This window comes from Anguilla rostrata, chromosome 12, assembly GCF_018555375.3.
Source record: "Anguilla rostrata isolate EN2019 chromosome 12, ASM1855537v3, whole genome shotgun sequence".
Lineage (NCBI taxonomy): Eukaryota > Metazoa > Chordata > Actinopteri > Anguilliformes > Anguillidae > Anguilla > Anguilla rostrata.
In genome coordinates, this window is record NC_057944.1 from 30,314,151 (window position 1) to 30,322,717 (window position 8,567).

Below are 8,567 nucleotides of genomic sequence, written 5' to 3' on the forward strand. Positions count from 1 at the left end.
TGAAGGCTTTCTCACAGAGTCGGGATTCGGGCATTTTCTGGAGAAATGTGCACTGCGTGAGCAGCGGCTCCAGTGAAGTTCAGCATTTTCCTTTTATCTGTGTGTGTGTGGGGGGGGGGAGGGGGGGATGAGGCAGCTAAGAAAAGCATTCCATACATCATTGAAATTATAAATAAAAGGGAAATGGGACTGAGGGCACGCTGATTGGAAACACAGGTTTGTTCCTGGAAAACACAAGTTTTCCAGAAACAATGGAATGTCGCCCTCACAGTCTTTACCCCGCACCTCCATGCTCCTCTGAACTGAGGGGTTCCCTGGCCATAGACAAGAATGACGTTGTGACCCCAAAGTCCTCCAACATAAATTGAAAAAAACCCTTGAATTGTGTGGCGATGGTTGTTGGCCTAAAGGACTGCAGAGGGCGTTTATGCCAGCAGTCGGCTCTGGTACTTTTTTACTCAAGTGATGTAATTATGTGCAGATATTTAGGGACATTCATTTTTTCCTTATTTCAGTTTTAACTCCTGTCCTCCTACAGGCTCCTTAGTGTTAAACATTTCTAGAAAAAAAAACCCTGGATGTGACAGCAGGCGTTTGGAGTAGTGCCAGGTATGGTGGCCTGTGAAGCACAGTTTAATATTGCAGTCAAATACCGAGGTAAGCAGAGGAAAATGCATTATAATTACAGCCTTCTGTCTCCCCTGTTCTCAGCATACTCTCTCCTCGGGGCACTGAATTCCATAGCTGGAGATGGAAGACTCGTCTCCCATCGAATCCCATTGAGCAGTCCACTAAATAATCACTACCAGGTTGTGCCTTTGTGTACATGTGTGTTTTTGTTTGTGTGTTAAGCTGATTGGACAACAGGAAATAAGGGTAGCCAATCACAAGTCCTCTCCCAACCAACTCCCTGCACATTCTTTCTTTGTTCTGTACTGAAAGTTATTGTGTTTCCCCATGCTCTCAGGGTCTGCTGAAAGAGGAGCCCATTATCCCCCTCCACCCCGCCTCCCGCCCCCTTATTCCTGCTGTGTGACCCCAGCCAAGGTGTAGGTTGGCGGAGCCAGAACATTATCCCCTTACTTAAGAAGAATGTGGTTCGATCTTCACCGTCTCCCAGAATGTAAGCATGTAGCAGACATAGCCTAAAGACACCGCTGGACACCGCTGGAACCTAAGACAGCTTACAGTGTGAAGACAACCAAACAATATCCTAATGAGGTGTTTTTTTTTTTTTTGGTAGACTTTTCTGGAAACACCCTTCCAGCATAACTAAAACTAAAAAGCATGTTGCAGGGATTCGAATGAGACAATGCAGCAGGAGGTGTAGTGTGGATATTTTAAGCCCAAACCTTGGGGGGGGGGCACACATGTACCCCACACACCATTTCTCTGTGTACACAGACCATCCCACAATCAGACAATGAGGCCCATACTGACGCCTCTGTGTCAACACCTCTGATAGAGGCTCAATCTCCCTGACCTTTAGTGACCCTTCCCATGCTGATCAAAGGGAGATATCTAAAGTTCATCTTCAAATAGGAAAAAGAAAACACAGAAAATACACAGAATGTGTACTTAGGACACTACATAAAATGTTGTACCATACAAATGTGTCAGTTATTGTTACTTTTCTATGTGAATGGTTCTATTTTGGAATGCATTTGGCAGACTAAAACAATGCATTCTTTTAAATTACATACAGTAACTTTAATGACGCTTGCGTATATTTTTATATTATATATAGGTATATGTTTCAAATATTAAAAAAAACATTAATAATATTTAAAATTCTTAACTGTGAAGCGAAGGACTGTAAAAATGTCAAAAATCCCAAAGTTTAAACCCAATGGCTCAAGGGTGCTAAGAGAGACTGATTAGACTAACACTAAAACGCATTCAGAGGCACCTGTGTAGGAATTCTAAAATTCTAAACTTGTGAGAAACAGCAGCATTGACACAGTGATAACAATGTAAAAGTACACCAGGCAAGGCAGTGAAGGGGAAATTAAATGCTGCAAATGGTTTGTGTCCTTATACTGCCGGGCCATACAGGATGATTTGCCCATTGTTTGCTATTTATTCTCTTGCCCCTGGAACAAGGTTCATTGCTATGCTAATACACAGGGGCACATAGTAGTGAAATCTTAATGGACTGTGGAGATGTAAATGAGACTTTGCCAGGCACCACCTTCCACTGTCTTCCAGACAGTGCTTCCAGACAGTGCAAAATACACAACACTTTAGACCCAGCAAATGAAATGGCAAAGTTAGCAGACTAACTGGTTTAAGTAATAAACAATATACTCTTCTAGCCAATTGTAGTCCGGCAAGATTCACAATGGGCCTAATGTACTAAGACCTTCTGCGTATGCAAAATCTAAAAGCACACACGGAACTGAGATCTAATGACTGGCGCAAAACAAATACCAATCTTTGGTCATGTTATTGATTTTGTGTGTGCTAAAAGATTTTGCAAATGCTAAAGGTCTTAGTAAATCAGGCCCAATGAATCATGAATCATGGTGTGGCTTGTTTCCCAAACCACACAAATTTATTTCACAAATAGTGATGCTGAACTTGAGTGTGGTGAATAAGGATACAACATCATTCAGGGATAAAATGTCTCTAAGTAGGAGGCTACTGTAAAAAGAGAAAAATGTGTGTGTGTGTGCGTGTGTGTGTCTCTCAGTACAGTGCTCGCTGCAGTGCGTGTGTGTCTCTCTCTCAGTACAGTGCTCGCTGCAGTGTGTGTGTGTGTGTGTATTTGTGTGTGCGTGTGTGTGTATCTCTCAGTACAGTGCTCGCTGCAGTGCGTGTGTGTCTCTCTCTCAGTACAGTGCTCGCTGCAGTGTGTGTGTGTCTCTCTCTCAGTACAGTGCTCGCTGCAGTGTGTGGTGTGTGTGTGTGTGTGTCTCAGTACAGTGCTGCTCAGTGTGTGCGGTGTGTGTGTGTGCGTGTGTGTGTATCCTCGCACAGTGCTCGCGCAGGTGTAGTTCTCCAGTACAGTGCTCGCTGCAGTGTGTGGTGTGTGTGTGTGTGTGTTGTGTGGTGTGTATGTGTATCTTCAGTAGTGCGCTGCAGTGGGGGTGTGTGTGTGTGTATGTGTATGTGTGTGTGTGTGTGTGTTTCTCAGTACAGTGCTCACTGCAGTGTGTGACAGCAGAACGGGGTCCTGCCCAGCTAAAGGGGAAAAGTGATCCAGGTGTCATGTGACCGTGGAAAAGGTCTGGCACTGCTTCAGGGTTTTAAGTGTCAGAGGAAGACCAGGAGAGGGGTGGAGTGAGACAAAAGAGCAGGGAAGAAAGGGCACGCATGCACACAGTCACAAACAAGTACATGCACACGCATTCACACACGCACATATACTTAAACACGCACACGGGTATGCAAACGCACACACGTAAATATGAGCACGCATTCACATGCAAATGCAGGCACCTTCACTCTCACTCTCACACACACACACACAGAAAACACAGCTTTCATTCAGTCCCCACAATCAGAGAGCAGGGATATCAGATGCCATCAGTGCTCCACATCTTCCAAACAGAGGAGCAAAGAGCAAGTGGACAAAGGGCCATATTCTTTTCCATGTTATTTAAAACTGTAATATCCCAGCATTGTTAAATTCCATCTCCACCAAAACTGTACATCCTGTACCCAGTGTGATTACATTAAATCACTTCTGCCTTCTGGAGAAGTCGCTGACGTGTTCTGGGCTGCATCGCCTATGTGAAAAAATAGTATGTTGAAGCATAGGGAGTATACTATTTTTTCACATGAGCATGCTGTACTGTAAGTTACGAAACTGAATTGTTTTATGAATCAAATTAAATCGCACACTTCTCTTTTCTCAAACGAATTCTGCTATTACAAAATACTAGTTTCCGAGCCATTGACTCAGTTGCACACTGTCTAGCTAAAATACACCCACTGATTCGGCTGCCAGAAATGACGTCGAAGTTACGGGATTGTGGGGCGTTTATTACCGTTAAAATACTGGAACATTTGATACGGTAGGTATATTATGCACGGAGTCATGTAAAATTATGAACTATTATTTTACTGGATTTTTCATACACTCTTATCCGCAGTGAAAAATAAAACATTATACTTATCTAACATTCAATCACCACTCCTGGCTGAGTCAGTCGGATGACAAACTTAATTTAAATGTAAAGATTTAAAAGTTCGTTATTTTGGCATTAAAATGTATGATTAAATGAAATGTTATGTTTACATAGGAATTTGAGACGCACAGATTGTATACAACGCAATAAAGTCCGTATTCTATCAAAAGCTTTATCGAACTCTCACATTCAGATGAAGGCACGCGTAAACGCATTAACGCATTGCCCTGCATTCAAAAACGCTGAGTCACGGGGGCAGATGCAAATGTATGAAGTAGACGCGCGAGTCACCGTGAGTAGAGAATACGGCCGCGGGAGCCGCGGGACCATAGACTCCCTTTTGTTTTCTTCTGGTCCTGGAGCGTGAGAATGTGAACGAAATGTAGCCTACGATGGAGGATTTCGGACAATGGCAGTTTAAAGACATCCCGAAATGACAACAATCACCCACCACTTTCCCGCTCCAGAAAATGCCAGTTACAACAGAATTATAGCACGGATCCATTTATTGTTGTGAATGTCTGTCAATAACGTAGTGTCTTCTTGATATGTGTTTTGTATGCTATGTAGTCAGTTTATATATTTGTTAAATATGCCATGATGAAAGAACTCGCACACTGCCCCACCCACCCCTCAAAATATCAGACGCCAGTTTTCTTTTCCCACGTTGTCTAGTGAAATTATCTCTTACCTCATTGAGGTGTGAAATTGAGCCCTAATGCCTAGCTGATCTCTACAAGCCCAATGTGAATTGAATTCCTCTCCAAACATTTGAACTCAGTAGCCTAGCACTCACGCTGTTACTGTTTTACCCATAGACCAGTCTCCAAGACCAGGGCTAAGAGGCTTGGAGAAGCCATCTGGCTAAAAAAAAAAGTGGTGTTGTCCAGCAAGACCTTGAATGCGGGAGTCAGGGGTGCCATATGGGGTGGGGAAATTTAGGATTATTCCAAGGGCCCAAACTGACAGGGGCCCTCAAAATATTCTGCTGTAATTTCGCAGGGATTAGACTGGGTCCTCAATGCCACGATGAGGATATTCCTTTAAAAATTCAGTTTTTTAAAAGCCAAACAAATTTGGTTTCCATGGAAATTGAGTCCAGAAGAAGAGCAACTGACACAAAAGGGTGGGAATTTCAAGCTTTGGAACATGGATTCACGTCCATTCAGCCACAAGATAATTAGTGAGGTTGGGCACTGATGCTGTGCGTAAGGCCTGGCTTGCAGTCAGCATTCCAATTCATCTCAAAGGCATTTGATAGGGTAGAGCAGGCCAGTCAAGTTCTACCACACCAAACTCAGCAAACTATTTCGTTATGGACCTTGCTTTGTCACTGGTGCATTGTCATGCTGAAACACGAAACGTCCCCAAACTGTTTCCAAAAGTTGGACTTGCGAAATTCTCTCGAATGTCATTGTATGCTGTAGCATGAAGATTTCCCTTCACTGGAACTAAGGAGCCTAGCCCACACCATGATAAACAGCCCCAGACCATTATTACTCTTTAACCAAACTTCATGCATTTTGCCAAACCTAGATTTGTCTGTCAGAGTTGACGAACAGGTCTTGTGCTGATGTTGTTTCCAGAGGTAGTTTGGAAAACTATTGAGTGTTGCATCTGAGAACAGACCATTTTTGGGCAGCTTGTGAGCTTGTGTGGCCTACCACTTCACGGTTCAGCTGTTGTTGCTCCTATACGTTTCCACTTCACAATAACAGCACTTACAGTTGACTAAAGCAGTTCTAGCAGGGCAGAAATTTTGATGAGCTAACTTGTTGTAAAGGAGGCATCCTATGACAGTGCTATGTTGACAGTCACTGAGCTCTTCAGTACAACCCATTCTACAGCGAATACATTACATTACAGGCATTTGGCAGACGCTCTTATCCAGAGCGACGTACAACAAAGTGTATAATGTTTCTCAATGGAGATTCCATGGCTGTATGCTCGATTTTATGCACCTATCAGCAATGAGTGTGGCTGAAATAGTTGAACCCACTAATTAGAAAGCTTACTTACTTTGGAAATGTACTGTATTTCAGACATGGCTATCAGATCCCATTCACTTTTACTTGCATAGCTAACAAGAGCTAACAATTTCCACTTCCTCCATCTTCAAGTACTGGTAAGATAAACTGATGTAACTCCCGGTCTATGTTAAATCAGACAGGCTTCTTAAAAATGAAACTATCACTTTAAGAATTTGACTATTGCCACATGGGCCTATTTTACTCATTCTCTCATTCTTACACATAAAAACTCAGATAGAGAAAATGAGAGGTGACAAAGAAAGATACCAAGATTATCTTCAGAAAGAGAGAGAGAGAGAATTATCAAAGAAGAATAGAAAGTGGTCAGTTAAAAAGTCTCACAACTTACAAAGAGAGATAAAAATCAGTAAAATGCTTACATCCTTTTAAACTTAATACATGTTACATGTTCTTTCAACTATTTTTGTGTGGGAAATGCACTATTCACTTTGATCTAGTCTGTTTGATGGCTATTTGAATTATTATTTCTTTGGCTTACTGTCCCTGTAGCATGGGTTCTGTGAGCAAAACCAAAGGTTCCTGTAGTTGCAGAACCACACCTATTTGTACTAGCAAAGCAGCACTGTTATGGCCAGCTCGAAGGGCCGCAACAACAAAAAAAATCCAAATGTATCAAAAACGATCCAAAGACTGATCTACAAACACAAACTTATGCTGTAAACTGAGTGAAAATGCCGGACTCAAAAATTAGCTTAATCATAGTCATATGAATTTTTTATTAATTTTTTTTTTCATAATTTTTTTATCAGCCAAACTCAACAAGTAAAGCTATACAGAGACTGCAGCACTCTAGACACACACTCTGCTGAATAATAAAGTACCACAAGGAAGTTACAGAAAATACAGTTGCACAAATTGTTTTACTTGTTTCATTCCTTCAAGTTGTAATCCGTACTAATCTACAGCTTCCATGAATGGCTGGGTCTCCTTATCGTGCTTCCATTAGTTTGTGGCAGCTTGCATTTGGGCAGTAATGTAAAACAGGGAGGCGCTGGCAAATACAGCCTGACAGGTGTCGGCTATTCATTCTCAGCCAGAATTTCCTTCTCACTATCACTAATTTCTTCCTATTTGCATGCTGTGCCTGTCTTTGAATAACCAAATCTAACCCTGTGAAATCTGACTTAAATGTTTTTTTTTTTTTAGGTTGCCAGATTTTCACGTGAGCATTCCGTGGTGCTGGCTTGGACCTTGTATTCCTTATACGTTGTAGATACAATACATTTTAACAAAGAGCAAGAGCTCTTTCACTGATGTACCTGTTTTTTTGACCCTCTTACCCTGTACAGTTAATGAGTGATGCACACCCTCCCCTTACCCTTACCTGTGCGGTGTCTGTTAAACAGAAACACAGGGGCTCGTGTGTGTCTGTGGAAATGGCGCCCCCCCCCCCCCAAAGAAACAGCTCAGCTGCACTGGCCATGCCCACAGTCACACACTTTCAAGTGAAGAAATGTGTCTCTGGTGTATGTCCATATTGAGGCCTCAGTGAATGCTTGACTAAGGCAGTTCATACCCACCGGTATTTTCCTGTGTGCTACTGTTGTCATTGCTTTTGTTTTGTATGCTGTTTTATACTGCTTTGGCCCTGCCTTGGCTAGGTCTCACTTGTAAAAGTGGTTTTAATCTCAGTGTGACTTCCTAGTCAAATAAAGGTTTATTTTGGACACAGAGGTGTGTCACGCGGTCCACAGGAACGTGGAAACATGACACACAAACCTGTGAAGTAAACTGTAGGGAAGAAACTGAGGAAGAGTAGCAAACTGATACACTGAGGAAGGTCATCTTTGGTTTGAGAGAAAAGCAGAAAACGCCTAGCTACAGTGTGGCCAACCGCATCCCCTTCACAGGTGGTTTGCCCGGGTTCCTTGGTCGATGCAACATTGCATCATTTTCTTCTGAAGCGAACTCCCACATCCGGGGTGATTTACATGGGTTGCATCATCCAGGGCTACTGAATACTCACTGAAGTAATAAAGCTCTTTGATTATGGGCGAGGCTCGTAACCGTGATAAAAAATAGCCCATGTTTATTGTTCGTACACTCTCTCTCTCTCTCTCTCACTCTTTGTCTCTGTCTGTCTCTCTCTCTTTGTCTGTCTCTCAATCTCTCTCTCTCCTCTCTCTTCGTCTCTGTTTCTCTATCTTTCTCACTCAAATTAAAAGAGCTTTGTTGACACAGCAAGAGAAGTGTTATATTTCCAAAATTTACATCCATTTACAGACATAACACACAATGTAATGAGGAGAATAATTCAGACCTGCCAACCTGCACGCATTTTGTGTACCAACCACGAAATTCTTGGTCAAAATACGCAGGTAGGAAATGGCAGCTGAAACTACGCAACAACAAATAAATAATTATTGTAATTGAATTACGGAAA